This window comes from Takifugu flavidus, chromosome 4 (assembly GCF_003711565.1).
Source record: "Takifugu flavidus isolate HTHZ2018 chromosome 4, ASM371156v2, whole genome shotgun sequence".
Lineage (NCBI taxonomy): Eukaryota > Metazoa > Chordata > Actinopteri > Tetraodontiformes > Tetraodontidae > Takifugu > Takifugu flavidus.
Window position 1 is genome coordinate 18030575 of NC_079523.1, and position 14735 is coordinate 18045309.

Below are 14735 nucleotides of genomic sequence, written 5' to 3' on the forward strand. Positions count from 1 at the left end.
ACATATCCCGCTATGTGAAGCATCTGGCAAAGCTGTTGAACACCAGTTCTTCTCTGAACACCAGCCCAGAGAAGCTCCTGGAGACTCAACAGCTGTGGTACTCCTTGACAGAGGGGAGCAAAACAACCAGCGTTCCTGTAGTCACCATGGAGATGGCTGTTGTCACTCCTCCCACAGCCGCCCTGCCCACGCCTCTGACGCAGGATTCCATTGAATCCAAACCCCTTTTCCGGGTTTGCTGGGTTGTTTACAAATAACGATCCAGCCACATCTCTTGATGACTTCCTCAGGAGAGCACTAAGGAAATCTCTCAAAAGTGAAAATGGCCACCTGGACTTGTTTGTTCGCTTCCTTCATGGTCTCTCTCTGGAGTCCAATCAGAGGATCTTGGGTGGACTGTTGGATCAGATGGAGAACCACCCAGAAACCATCCAGAAGGTCCTCAACAACCTGAAGGAGGAGAACAGTGATGGAATCTCCCCAGACAGAAGCATCAACATCTTCCACTGTCTGATGGAGATGAAGGATCAGTCAGTCCATCAGGAGATCCAAGAGTTCCTGAAGTCAGGGGAGATATCAGAGAGGAGACTGTCAGAGATCCACTGTTCAGCTCTGGCCTACCTGCCAGGGCCTAACCCCAGGTCCTGCTCAAGGTTTTTCTTCCTAACGCGCATTATTTCATTAGTATTATTCATCTTATTCATTACGGCCCTCAGGAATGAAATCATCCTCATTGAAAACAAGCGCGTGGCGACGAAAAAGAGCAATAAACCTTATGGATATTCTGCCCCTGCTGGGTGGAAGACGTTATGACAAGAAACAGAGAACAACAAAGTGCAGAATACACTTTAGTAGTGTTCAGTCATATTTACATCCATCAGTAACTCACCTGTACCTGGATATTCTGCACACATTCATGTTTAAATGGTGTTTAAACACTTGTAATGGTTTTAAACACTCATCAAAGTCAGTGTTTTCAGATTCTGTGATTTCACACTGGACAGAATGTGAATGAGGTACATCAACAAATCCTTTTTGCTCAAACAGAAGTTTCTACATCCAAAACACTCCTGATTAACTCAAATAAAAGCCGAACAAACTCAGTACCAACATGAGATAAAAAAGATGCAAACAGACATATTGCTCAGTGCTTTTTAATAGAAGAAATCAGAATTATGAGCATCAATTATGCAGGTGTGTTAAAAGAAAAACACTGGAACAATCAAACATGGGAACAGAACCTGGATTTTTTTTTTTAACAAACTAAACAAACTAAAGAAAAAGATATCCTCAAAAGCAGCAATTGTAGAGGTGCAGATTCCGTTCAGCTTTTTTTTAAAGACTGAAAACAAAATATCCATAGCGCTCCGTTCACAGCCTTGCATATCGCAGCTTTAGTGGACGGCGAGTCCCAGCTGGTTGGGGCTCTTGTTCTGGGTAGGGGGGGCTCAGGTCTGGGGGTGGGGCACGCTTCCGTGGGGGCATCATCAAGACCTGTGCGTAGGTCAGTTTGGCGCCCACCTGAAAAGTCAGAGAACCAGGATTTAGTTTCCACCATGAGCATCTTTGCAACAGGTCTGCTATAACCTGGGGTATTTGTCCTGTCAGGGGTCTTAAACCCGATAAATGTTGATGTGTCTGTGACCAATCAGGACATTCACTTTATGAATGAGTAACATGAATGGACACAATTAAATCAAGCATCAAATTAAGCATCAAAAACAACTCAACACCCAAAACTTACTTGCTGTCCTGGCGGATGAGCTGGTTGGTGGTCAGCCTTGGTCTTTGAACTCTGCTCCAGACCCCTGAAGAGGAACAGGTCTCAGGTGTTACCAAGTGCTCCACAAGTGAAATAAAGTGTGAGCGAGGGTGGGGGCCATAAACTTACCGATTCAACATTGGCCCACAATTCTGAGCCTTGGAGGGCTGGGGCTCCGACACTGGCCCTGGGGTGTCCACACGGCCCCCCCTCTGGGGGAACCCAGCCTGGGGTGTGCCCTGGGACCACACCGTTGCCTTTGTCTTTACCCCACTGTTGCCCCCTTCAGCCATCACCCGCTGCTCAGGACAGACGGAGTCAATCTTGGATGGAGTAGGAGCATCTCCACCAGCACCAGGGGGCAAAGTTTGAGTGCCAGCATCCTGACACTCAGGTCTCGGGGGGGGCAGGTCTTCGGGTGCGTTATAGAAACAAATCGGGACAGAGGGACCATCGCCTTCATCTCGGCTCGGGATTTTCCAGACGCGTGAATTCGCTGGAAGCCACGGACGTTGGAGCTCCGCATTGTCCTGCCAGTCAAACTCAGATTTGGGGGATCCATGGCGAGTTTCTTGACCGATGTGTGGTGAGGATCCCGTGGTCAGACGCACATTGACCTCACTTGGTAGAGACAGTCCAGGAGGAGGTGTTGGTAATAAACCAGGCTCTGGCCCAGGAGGAGGTGGTGGTAATAAACCCCTCTGGCCCAGGAGGTGGTGTTGGTAATAAACCAGGCTCTGGTCCAGGAGGAGGTGTTGGTAATAAACCAGGCTCTGGCCCAGGAGGTGGTGTTGGTAATAAACCAGGCTCTGGCCCAGGAGGTGGTGTTGGTAATAAACCAGGCTCTGGCCCAGGAGGTGGTGTTGGTAATAAACCAGGCTCTGGCCCAGGAGGAGGTTTTAATAACCTGGTTTGCAGCACAGTGGATGGACCAGGCTCATCTGTGTCACACTGGTTCTGCTCCTGCTCAAGGTCATCAGCATCAATGGGACGGATGCTGCAGAAGCTGTTTGACCCATCTGGAGTGTTTTCCTCTCCACCTGTGCTCAGTCTGGGCAGCGCCACATGGGGATGTGATTCCAGGGGTTCCTCATCACATCTGCTTCTGCTGTCTCCTTTAAGCTCTGCATCCAAACATGCATGCTGGGTTCCTGCGGTGGTGTGCTGCCTGTGCTCCACCGTCACCTTGCTCCGTCTAATGTAGGTCGGGAAGTCTGACAGACTGCTGTCGCTGTCGCTGTCGCTCCACTCGTCAGAAGAAGTACTACAGGAACAGCCCATCTTCTGCAGCCTGAAGCAGAAACAACAAAAAGCCACTGCCATGACCACACACACTCTAACAGTCATGAACAGATCCATTCGCTGCTCCCGCCTCGTGGAGAAAGAGGCGCACGAAGAAGCGCAACCACATTAGCAGAATTGGATTCATATGGAAAACATTTAGACTTTGGTAGAGCTGCCAGCAGAGCTCAACTTGATCCCAACCATCAACTCCTCCCAGTTACTGACCTTTGGACCTTTAACACGTGTGCACGTCAGTATGGAGATTGTCTCTCTTGGAGGGTGATGCTCGGTGGGAGGATCGAAGAATGAGGCGGCAGATCTGATGGTGGTTTCAGCTCAACCTTTAACGGGTAATGTCTGTAGGTGCAGCAGCAACACTTTAATATGAAGACTTTTTACTTTGAATCAAAGCTTACAACCCAAAATGGCCTTTGATCTGTGATGACCTCACAAAATAATCTCATGCTAAGTGTTTAAAGCTGCTGTGCATCAAAGCCACAAACGTAAATGTGTGAGTGGGTTAAATCGCTGCATATATGACGTACTGTAACATTTGTTCTGGAAATAATTTAATAATGCAATTTTACCCCACCGTGTCCCAAATTATTACCCAAATATTTTGCTATGATTCTTCCACGATGGTGATGCAACCGTTAAGTATTAAATTGAATGTTAAACATCTTGACAGCTCATTACAGTCCAACATTGGAGCCCTTCTTTGAGAGCAGCTTCACAATGTTCGTATCCAATAAACTGGTGTTTCTGGAGTTTGAATTTCTTGGCAGGATGTCAGAATATCCTCCCAGTTTTGAGACCAGTCTCAATCATCCAGGTCAGAGTTATCCAAATAAGAGCTCTGCCTCTACTGGACGTGTCACGTGCACCACCGAGACAATAGAGACCTCATAACGATCCCTTTTGCTGTGTTTTATGTGTCGAGGGCTACATTTCCACTGTTTGTCATGTCAGTGGAAATTCACTGTTGAATGAGAGTCAGTTGGTGGAAATGATGTGTATAAAGTTTAAATACACTAAAAATTGATTGGTAATAACATTTTGTAAAAAAAATCATTTTTATATTTTCAGATTTTTTTGAGGACCTATATTGTGGTTGCAAGAACATTGGCTATTTTGTTGACATTAATGTTGGCCTCTGTGGATTGTGCGTCCACTAAAACTGTCCGTGTTTCTGAGGAGGAACCAGGAGCAGCTGGGTGGAAGCTATGAAGCTATAGGTCCACATAGACCACCTGGCAGGACCGTCGTTCCTGTCTAGGAACCTTGTTGAACTGCTGGTTATCCTCAAACAGTGGAGAAAGGGATTGTTTGCATTTCCTGTCTCACTGAAGGGATCAATCAGGACCCCAATGCTAAGAGATGGTGGTTGCTGCTGCTGCAGAGCAACATCAGGCACCTCGGTGCTCAACACTCCACACACCTCCACACGGCTCAACACACCTCCACACGGCTCAACACACCTCCACACGGCTCACACACCTCCACACGCACCTCCACACACCTCGGTTCCACCCACTTCCACACACCTCCCTCGGCTCCACAGACCTTGCTGGCCACCATTAGACTTTAAGGACAAATCAATACAACAGGTAAATTACACACCCACAAAATGAAGTTTTCCAAGTCTCAATATAATAAAGAGACATTTCCAGTAACCCCATAAGATGATTTAGGTTTTTCATTATATAAATCATTGTGATTTTAATATATTTTTCTATTATCTGGATAACACAATCTGAATATTAGATATTCTGATATGTATATGTATTCACCCTCTGTACTATGTACAGGTACACAGAGGCTGAGTATCCACTTATCTGGATTATTGTAAATATAAATCCTCTTTGTATATTCCAATCCTGTTCTATTTGATTTTATCTTATTTTTCTCTGAGTGCTCTTGTTGCTGTTGTTGCACTGTAAATTTCCCCGTGTGGGACAATAAAGGATCTGAATCTGAATTAATTTGGATAATCCTTGAAGATAGTTTAATCATGGATGGACTTTGTTATATATTTTACATCTGATAATTTGCGCCTTCCCATTAAAGTTGATCTTTATCACTGTGGATAAACACCTTTTTGAAAGTTCTCCATTGAACAGAAAAGAATAAACCATGTGTTAATAGTAGGTGGCAGCAGATGTAGTATTTATTTAAAATGTTTATAAAACTTATTTAAATATACGTTCACTTCAGTTCCAGAGGCTTGTGGAGCACCTACAGCCTAAAGGTTGATCTGTTTGGCATCGCTGTTCCCACACCTGGATGCTGAGATGATTTGGGCAGAATAATGTAAAATGAAAGGTCTTTTAAACAGATCTGTGATGGCTGAACAAGACTGATGTGGCAGTGACACCAAAGTGTGCATCAACTCTCCAGCTAACACGTATTATTTCATTAGTATTATTCATCTTATTCATTACAGCCCTCAGGAATGAAATCATCCTCATTGTAAACAAGAGCGAGCGACGAAAAAGAGCAATAAACCTGGATATTCTGCCCCTGCTGGGTGGAAGACGTTATGACAAAAACCATAGAAAAACAAAGTGCAGAATACACGTTAGTAGTGTTCAGTCATATTTACGTCCATCAGTAACTCACCTGTACCTGGATATTCTACACACATTCACTGTAAAAAAGAAAAGGTTGAGAAAACGTAAAATTTCAAGGCAACATGATGCAAGAGATTTTTGGGTTTTCTCAACTTTTGCCTACTGTTGTTGACTTAACTAAGGTTTACAAGTTCTGACAAGAGTTCTGCCAACTTGGATCTTCTTGTTCACCTAATTAGGATAATCCTGGAAGGCTAACAAAGAAATTCTGGTTTCAATGCCATGTATTTCTGCCTTCACCAAATGCAGATATTCCTGTTGAATAAACATACAACTCTTACTCCAGTGAGTTGAAAATTTACCTGTATAAATAAAGGAAAATGTATGTTGCTGTAATATTTGAAAAATGCTCAATAAATAGATATTGACTAAAACAAAGCACAACTGAATGTTATCTGAAATCTTATTTATTTTGTTGAACAGTGCCTCAAGTCCATTCCAGAATGTCATGGGTAGTTGTGTCAATTTCTGTAAAAAAGTATAGCTGGTTTCTTCAGAGACATTAAAATTGAAGTCCAGAACCAAAAAAGAAAAAACAAAGTATGTGAAAAAAGTGTCCAGCAACATATAGTCATTCATGCACACACCCTGATTGTCTTGTAAAAGCTGAACTTAACCACTTGCACATGAAATAGAATAGTGCCACCAATGATCGGCTGTGTACCCAGACACCTGAGGTTTACATGGGCATAACTATGATGAACTCGTTAAAAGTTCTTAGAAATGTTACCATCAATGACCAGGGAACTAACAGGTCAAACACCAGTGCTGCGCTTCATGTGAAGTGGAACAACACTTCACTTTAAAATACTTCATGACACAGATATTTAATAATGACACAGTCTCACCAGATATTTAATTAATGACACAGTCTCACCAGATATTTAATTAATGACACAGTAGCTTTCACCCACCAACAGCTGCTTCTCAGCAGAAAAAAGGGAGTGAGAGTTCTAGACAACTTCAATCCTCACCATAAAATGATCTGGACCGCACTGAGGAGGTGCATATTTCCATTCTGGATGAACTCATCCTTTAAAACATCTCCTGGGAATTAGGAATTAGTTTTACTTGCATTACTTTGTCTGTACCTACCAAGCACCTCAGGAGAACCTTTGTTGCATCTTCTCGGAGGAAAATGGGCAGGCGGATGTCTAAAGAGTATTCAGTGGAAAACAAGCATTTCAATTAGTATATACTATATATAATTATTATATACATAATGTAGTTAAACACAATGCAAAATCACGACTCTTTTATAGTAATGAAGATAAAGGACAGGTCAGACCCAGCAACATGTAAAACTTAAAAAAAAATACAACACTGCAACAATTTTACTTCACTTTTACAAATTAAAATTCTGTTAAATCAAATGCCAACATAAACACAAATAAAAACATAAAGCAATGACTGCTGCCATTCCTTTTTACTGACACACGTCCACTAATGTGTTTTGGCTGAAGCCAACATCTTTTTCTGTTTCTCTCTTATGAGAGAAGTATATTCATACTCTTCTAAAAATGTCAGGCAGGAGCACTTCACTCACCTGTTCATTATCCAGGAGGTCTCCCATCTTCTCCCCCAGAGCTCTCTTCTTAGACCGCTACAGTTTCAGCAGGCCAGGCACTAATTTGTCAGGGGATGCATTAAAAGTCCCCAGGAGGTCTTTGCTCGTCATCCGATGGAATTCTTCAGATATCTAAAGACAATCAACAAGATATTGCCATTTATTCAGCACAGAACATTCCTGTGTAGCTGTCTTGTGCAGTCTGCCCCATGTTCAATGCCTGACCATGTGATCAACAGCAAAACCTACTTCAAAAAGCTCTTGTGAATACGTCTTTTGCACAGGAATGGAAATACCCTCCACAAAAAACAGTATCAATATGCAAAAGCATGTTATCATGTTCCAGTGTTGCACCCAAATCTGTGACCAATCAGATTCTGTGACCTGCCGTAGTATCTTTCCCTAACCACCTCAATCTACAGAAGCCCTATTTCCACCAGGAAAAGAAAAAAAAAAATCCATGCCAAGTCAAAATTATGAGATAAAGTCCAAATTTGGTCGTTTTTCTCCAGGTGAAACTATAAATTTTTGTCTCATAATGTCTTTTTATTTCACAATTTCGATTTAGCGTGGGGATTCTTTTATTCTTGTACAGGCAGAAATGGGCTCTTATAGGAGTGAAATGTTTAGGGTAAGAATATTAGGAAAGGTCAAAGAATCTATGGCATTTGTAAACATGGACCTTGAGGACTGACAATTCAATAAATATGTGACCATTTTGACACCCATTACAGTTGCAGTAAGTGATGCACTCCTTGGGAGGACAGAACATAACAAAAACACTGGCATTGCACATTTTTGGAGTGGGTGTGGGGGGTGCAGTGTGTTGGAGGGGCCTTGAGTGGAGTGGTAGCGCAAGGTAGAATAAAGTTTGCCAATACAGCAAATACTGCACTTCTTCAATTATAGTCAATCTAGTATAATAACTTGTGCCTCACCTCCTCAGAGGAAAACAGTGCAGGCCACCTCTCCTGGACCTCAGATACCATAGGTTGACACTCCACGACCTCTCTCCGCCTGAGGGAAAAGGTCAGCGCCATCTTCTGCTGGATGACTGTCACGTTCTTTTGTTTCCTCTTCATTTCATCGACCAGAGCAATAACTATGAAAAATTAATACTATCTGTAATGTGACATCAACAACTCAAATATTGTCTCCTTCCCCATTGTGTAAAAACCTCTGAAAATGTAGCAATCTTATAACAGAGCATGAAGTACAACTTTAATTTGTATGTAACAGCTAACTTACAGTAATTAAGGACATTACACAGTGTCACACACAGCTGTCCAACTGTCAGTTAGCTTTATACATTACTGTAAAGCAGTGCTTCTCAATTATTTCTGTTACGCCCCCCCAAGAAAAGAAAAAACGTTTTGCACCCCCCCCCCCCTCCGCCGTGACTATAAATACCGTATTTTCACAACCATAAGGCGCGCCGTATTATAGGGCGCACCTTCAATTAACAGCCTATTTTAGAAATATTTTCATACACAGGGCGCACCGTGTTATAAGGCGCATAGCATAGAAACTGCGTAGTGCCTGTGGTTTCATGACGCGTTCACTAGATCGAGCTGCGCTAAAAGGAATGTCAATAAAACAGCCAGATAAGTCAGTCGAACTTTATTAATAGAATACAAACCGCCGTTCTCACAACTCTATTCACTCCCAAAACGAATAAATAGCTGTTTTATTATTTTTTCCGAGTGACGTAATGTTTTCGCGTAATACAGTTCATTTAATAACAGCGAGTTATAACAGGCAGTGCAACATTTTTATCACAAGTGGATAGTGGAGTTTAATAAATCTTCGATTTAGTGCAACATTTTTATCACGTAGTACCGTTGCGGTAAATCAAACGTTAGTGCAAACACAATATACGGTAACTCGAACTCTCGAAGTAGTGCAAAGCGATAGCAATAGCAATATAACAATAGCAATATAACAACGTTGTTCAAACGGTAATTTCCATATTCACAGTATGACCAGCCTTGTTAAGTTGTAAACACACAAAAGAAACACGTAAAGCTCACTTTATCAGTTCATTCCTCATCCAGGAATCCCTCGAATTCTTCTTCTTCGGTGTCCGAATTGAACAGTTGTGCGAATACGGCGTCCAACATGGCCGGCTCCGTCTCGTCATCAGGGTCGGTGTCGCTGGTGTTGTCTGGCATTTCAGTGACCATCCCTGCCTTCCCGAAAGCTCGGACCACGGTCGATGCCCAGGCATTTACGATCCACTGGCCGATAGTGACGTATGACGCTCGGCGCCATCTCGCCGTCTTGGTGAACGTGTGTTCGCCGTTCGTCATCTACCGCACCCACGCAGTTCGCAGTCTAGTTATGAATGCCCTGTTGACACCAATATTTAGCGGCTGGAGTTCCTTTGTTAATCCACTTCTTGCTTTGTTTCCTCGGAAGCTCCGTTGAGTCTTCTTTACCTGGCGCAGGTCGTCTTGTTGCTTCCTCCACTTCCGCACCATTGATTCGTTCACGTTAAATTCTCTTGCCGCTGCTCTATTTCCGTGTTCAACTGCGTGACTGATAGCCTTCAGTTTGAACTCTGCGTCAAAAGCGCATCTCTTGCAAGGAGCCATTTTGGGGTCTTTACAGACAGAAATGTTTTGGGACTGAATTTACTGCTGTTACCTCGGCCACGCCTACTGACTACGGTAGCCGCGATTAACCAATATTACCGTAATCCATACAAAAGGCGCTCCGGGTTAAAAGGCGCACCGTAGATTTTTTAGAAAATTCTAGGCTTTTAGGTGCGCCTTATAGTCGTGAAAATACGGTAGTATCATTTGTCGATTTAATTGTTATAAGTACACCTCTGCATAACATTGGCCTAGAGAGCAATTGTTTTCAAGGAAGTGGTTATTGCCATTTTCAGAAAGAACGATTTCCAGGGGTAAATTATTTTTCCTTACTTCTCTTTGGCCACTTTTGAATTCCTTGATGAACTCGATCGCCACAGTCGCTTTTGTATTTATGTTTTGGCACCTGGCTACTTCCCCAAATGCTCCTTCACCTATAAGCTCCTGCACAACAAACCCAGACTTCCTGCTGTGTAGAACATCACCAGCACTTACTGTAAAGAGACAATCACCATGGAGGGAAACCATTTAGTCAACATGAAAACCTCAAACACACAACTGAAGCATTATCCGTGTCCTTGTAATAACGGCAAGATGGAGCCGTCCAATCCTGGGATCTATACACTGATAGCTTATTTACAAATAGCATACAAGTGCTGGAATTGGGACCTGATCTACGATGCCAATCAAACCTACAAACCTGGCACCTGGTTGCAGCAATCGACAGCAGGTGTGTCAGGATCGGAATTTTTGATACATACGTCTCTGGCCCAAATTTCTCAGGGGTGCAGAGGAAAGTGCTCCGCAACAGAGAAGTAGGGGATCCCTGAAATTACAAAAGGTCAAAGATCAGAAAGGTGCAATAGAATTGTGTGTATGAAGACAAAAGACAAGAAGTGCTTTAAAACAGCAATGTAAAATCTTCTCACCCATCCGTGCTGAGACACGATGGTCGTCCTGTTGGAGCAGGTTCTGCAGGGTGGCGTCAGCACTCAGGCCCGGAGAGAAGCCGATGACAAACCCCTGGACACCACCACCAATCAATGATTGGAGACAGCTGGACCTCGGACAATGTGTTGAACCATGAATAAAGCTACAGAGATACCAACCCTGCTCCAGCCGCTGACCAGCCACGTCAACAGGAGCTGCAAATCTGCACAAAGCAAATGTGTCAGCATAGAATGAATGTTCAAACAGTAACAGGGCCCAGATTTTACTGGCCTTTATTCCAGTTTACTTACCAACAAGAGCTGCAAAATCTCTGAAATCATTTTGTATCTGCAGAGAAGCGCATTTTAACGGCATTCACAAACTTGTCAGCACTCAAAGTGTGCATAAACCAATCACCTAAATGGAAGCATATGCAGAGATATCGACAGATGAATTACAGAAATGGGATCGATTTTCGAATGAACCAATATTAGCCGCCACATGCCAATACCGATTATTAGCATTAGCCATTTGGAGTCCCATGCAGATCTTAATGCCGACAATGGTTTAGGTTACTTTGCCTCCGCAATTAACAACTTAACCAGCACGATGGTAAAAATGTTAAAATAAAATGCTATTGATGTCAGACGGCGTTAATATCAATCACAGCAGAATGACCAGATATTAGCAACGTGGACCACGAGAGCGATGTAATGGAAACAACACAGAAGCGGTCAATTCTTTACACTGAGACACGGAATAATGGGATTGTGAAGCTTTAGCTTGAATTAGTTCATTTAGCAGCTGTGAAAGTCATTGAAACGAGCAGAGCGATGTAGATTTGTATTTACGTGAAGCGCCAAACGGAGTGAAGCGCGAGGCTGGGACTGGATCGATTGAAATGGCGGTGGGTTCACGTACAATGGGAAATTCGAAAAGCTGCCATTTGAAATCGTGTTATTTTCCCGCTGAATGTGACGCACACAGGCAGCCCCTCCCACACCCACTGGCTGGGAGCTGCTCCACCCCTCCCCCCACACAGATTCCCGATCAGAACCACCCGTTTTGGACCGCTTAACGCCGTCCAATTCTATGGAATCTGGGCACGTTAGAACCACAAGACTTTGAAATATAACCATGTCGAGCTTCATAACTTTAGCTTACCCGGTGACGGAGAAACAACGAGTTAAACACGAAGCTTTTGTCGGTTCGGAGCCGTTTTCCCGCTCTGTTCTGCATTGAGTTAATCGGAGATTTGAGCGGACCAGTCGGCGCTTTAGCTCGTTTTACGGGGCGCTGGTTAATTTAACGTCCTCACACAGACGATAGCGAATTAGTTGAGGATTATATTTACAAAATGATGTTTTTGTTTGTTTTTAATCAATCTATGAGCTTTTTGTGCTGGATTCCACCTTTCCACCCAGTGAATCAACACACTACCACAATCCATATCTTCTTTAATAATACAAACCATAATTCAAGCACAGACAGCACACCCACAAGTCCTTACACTCACACACTATTCAACACAGTTGACTTCCATGCAGCTACAGAATACACTCTATATGCCTGCAGACTTTGGCAAACCATTTAGAGACTTTAACCCTAAACACGCCTTTCTTTTTAGAAGGTGATTTGCTGCTGTTTTCAGAAGTAGTGGCATCAGAGTAGTCACTACTGGAGACACCCTCTGATGAATAGCTGTCAGCTTCAGAGGATGCACCATCAGAAGTTCCATTACTGGAGACTGTTTCTTCCTCACATAGTGAGGTAGCATTGTCTACTGAGGTATCTACACAAGAAGTATCACTAGTAGAATCTTCAGAGGACTCTTGTTGCGAGGACTCTATGTATTCCACTGGGCTCTCCGTGGATTTAGTATCGCTGATTTCCTTCTGTGAGGACTCACTCTCTTCTTCCACTTGGGACTCTGTATGTTTGGCCTTGTTGGCCTCTCCTTCAGTGGACTTCCTGTTACTAGCAAGGCAGAGAAGCTCCTCTGAGAAATTAATGTCTTTTTCTGGTAAGGTCCCGATGATTTCTTTTTGTGAGGGCTCACAGTCTATTTTCCAAAAATAAACCTGGGTCTTTTTCATATAATTTTGTCTGAGATTCAACAGACTCCTGAAGCTCCAATTCTCCAATAAATGTAGCCGGAATTTTGAAGGTATCTGTCTTATTCTCGCTCTCCTCTTTATCACTGCCATAAATCAGTCTTGCCTTCTCCTCCCTGCGCTCAGCCCTGGCAAATCCTCCTGAGGGATCAGCTCTTTTCACTTGTTTTGTTTGATTGCTAGATGTTTTGAAGACGTTTAATGCAGATTTTTGACTATCTTGTTTTTTAAATATAGTTTGTTGGGAGATTTTAGGGCGAACCACCTGAGCTTCCTCTCTAAATTCATTTTTTCCTAAGTTATCTTCAACCTCTTCCTGTCCCTGTTTGATCCTTCTAACCTGTTTCCGAAGTTCACCCACTGTCTCACATAAATCCTGTATTTCTTCATCTCTGTCCACATCTAACTGACCACTGTTAGTAGTCAAAACTGGCAATTGATATGGGGTTGGGGAAGTGGTAGTAGGTAATGCTGGATAAAGAGTGGTGTTAAATGTCAGTGTCTGGTTTGGATCTTCTAATGGAGGCTTCTCTTCATTGGGCACTCGTGTAACCCCCATAGATCTGCAATAGTGCACCGCTGCACCTGCCACAGCCACAACATGTATCCTTCGGCGCTTATCTTCTAACTCCTTACCCTGTTTTTGCCATGATTTTCCTGCTATAAAACCTTTGGATTTTGGATTATCCAAATGATCTTGTAATCTAGTGTGAATTTCTGACTCCCACTTACACAATGCTTCAGCTAAATTAACCTTCACCTCTGGAGGGGGAAGTATCTTTTGCTTCCGAGCTTTCTTCCACAACTTTTTTATTGCATCCAATTCTCTTTCCCTGTCTTCTTCTTTCATGCCACTCACCACCTGATCAAGAGTCCACTTCCACTGTTCTTCCACAGACCGGGGATAGGGAGAACATTCTCCCTGATCCCAACACGCTTTACCACATTCCAGTTCCATCTTTAACTATGCTCCCAAGTGAGATTGAATGTGAATGACTCCAACGGTCAACTCAATGCCTCAGTGAAACAAGCTTCTAAACCAAACTTCGTTGGTCCGGTTTCACTCTGGGGGTTAATTCCCAAGGACAAAGAGCCTTTTAATTCACGTTCACTCTGGCACTTTTCCAACCCACACAAAAACACAAATCTCGGGCATTGGGAGTGTCCGTCCCGTCAACTGCGCTCCGAGTCCCAACCCAAATCTTTTCATATACAGTGCTGTGTATACAGCAATACAGCACTGTACTAGTTCCGGTTTACTCTAACCGTCCTTCCCTGTTTTTTCAACAGTACTTCTGGCCTCTAACCGTCTATTCCCTGTTTTTTCAACAGTACTTCCGGCCTCTAACCGTCTATTTTCCGGACTGTAGCCGTAATTCCTGCAGTCGTTTCAATATTTTCTATATTTGTATCTGGAATTTATAACTAGGACACTTCAATTGACAGTGACGACAAATTTGGAAATTGCCAATGTGCAGAGCTTTGATTAAACAGGTGTCTGCTTACCTTTTATTAGGGATCCCTTTGTCGTCAGTTGTCCTCCGAAGTGACCGTTGTTGAATTCTTTGCCTCAGATGACTTCTCTGTCTTCATCACGTCGGGGTCACCAAATTGTTGGATCGCAATACCTCTCGTGTGTCACTGCCAATCCGCGTGTTCTTTAAATGAAGACTTCAAGTAAACAAATGCCAATTTCAAAATGTATTTAGCAAATAGAATCAATTCAAGATACAAATATTCCAGAACTCCGGGCCAGTTCATAACCCTACAATAACAGAGTCCATTATCAGGGCATGAAGTCTGACAACCTAACTATCCCTTGACCCAGTCTTTTATAGAAAGACATATGTAATT

At 43.2% G+C, this 14735-nt stretch overlaps 1 protein-coding gene and 1 long non-coding RNA gene across 5 annotated transcripts in view; one reads left to right on the plus strand and one right to left on the minus strand.

The window, feature by feature from the left end:
• The window catches only part of LOC130523562 (NACHT, LRR and PYD domains-containing protein 12-like), a 669815-nt gene that overhangs the window by 36646 nt on the left and 618434 nt on the right, over positions 1 to 14735 (plus strand). The window lies entirely within an intron of this gene.
• Positions 6068 to 13540, minus strand: LOC130523618 (uncharacterized). Its single transcript, XR_008949935.1, has 9 exons — positions 11619 to 13540; positions 11079 to 11184; positions 10947 to 10990; positions 10767 to 10860; positions 10171 to 10663; positions 8182 to 8345; positions 7223 to 7375; positions 6772 to 6830; positions 6068 to 6144 (listed from the first exon to the last, which is right to left on the minus strand). It is a non-coding gene; the product is annotated as an uncharacterized LOC130523618 (long non-coding RNA).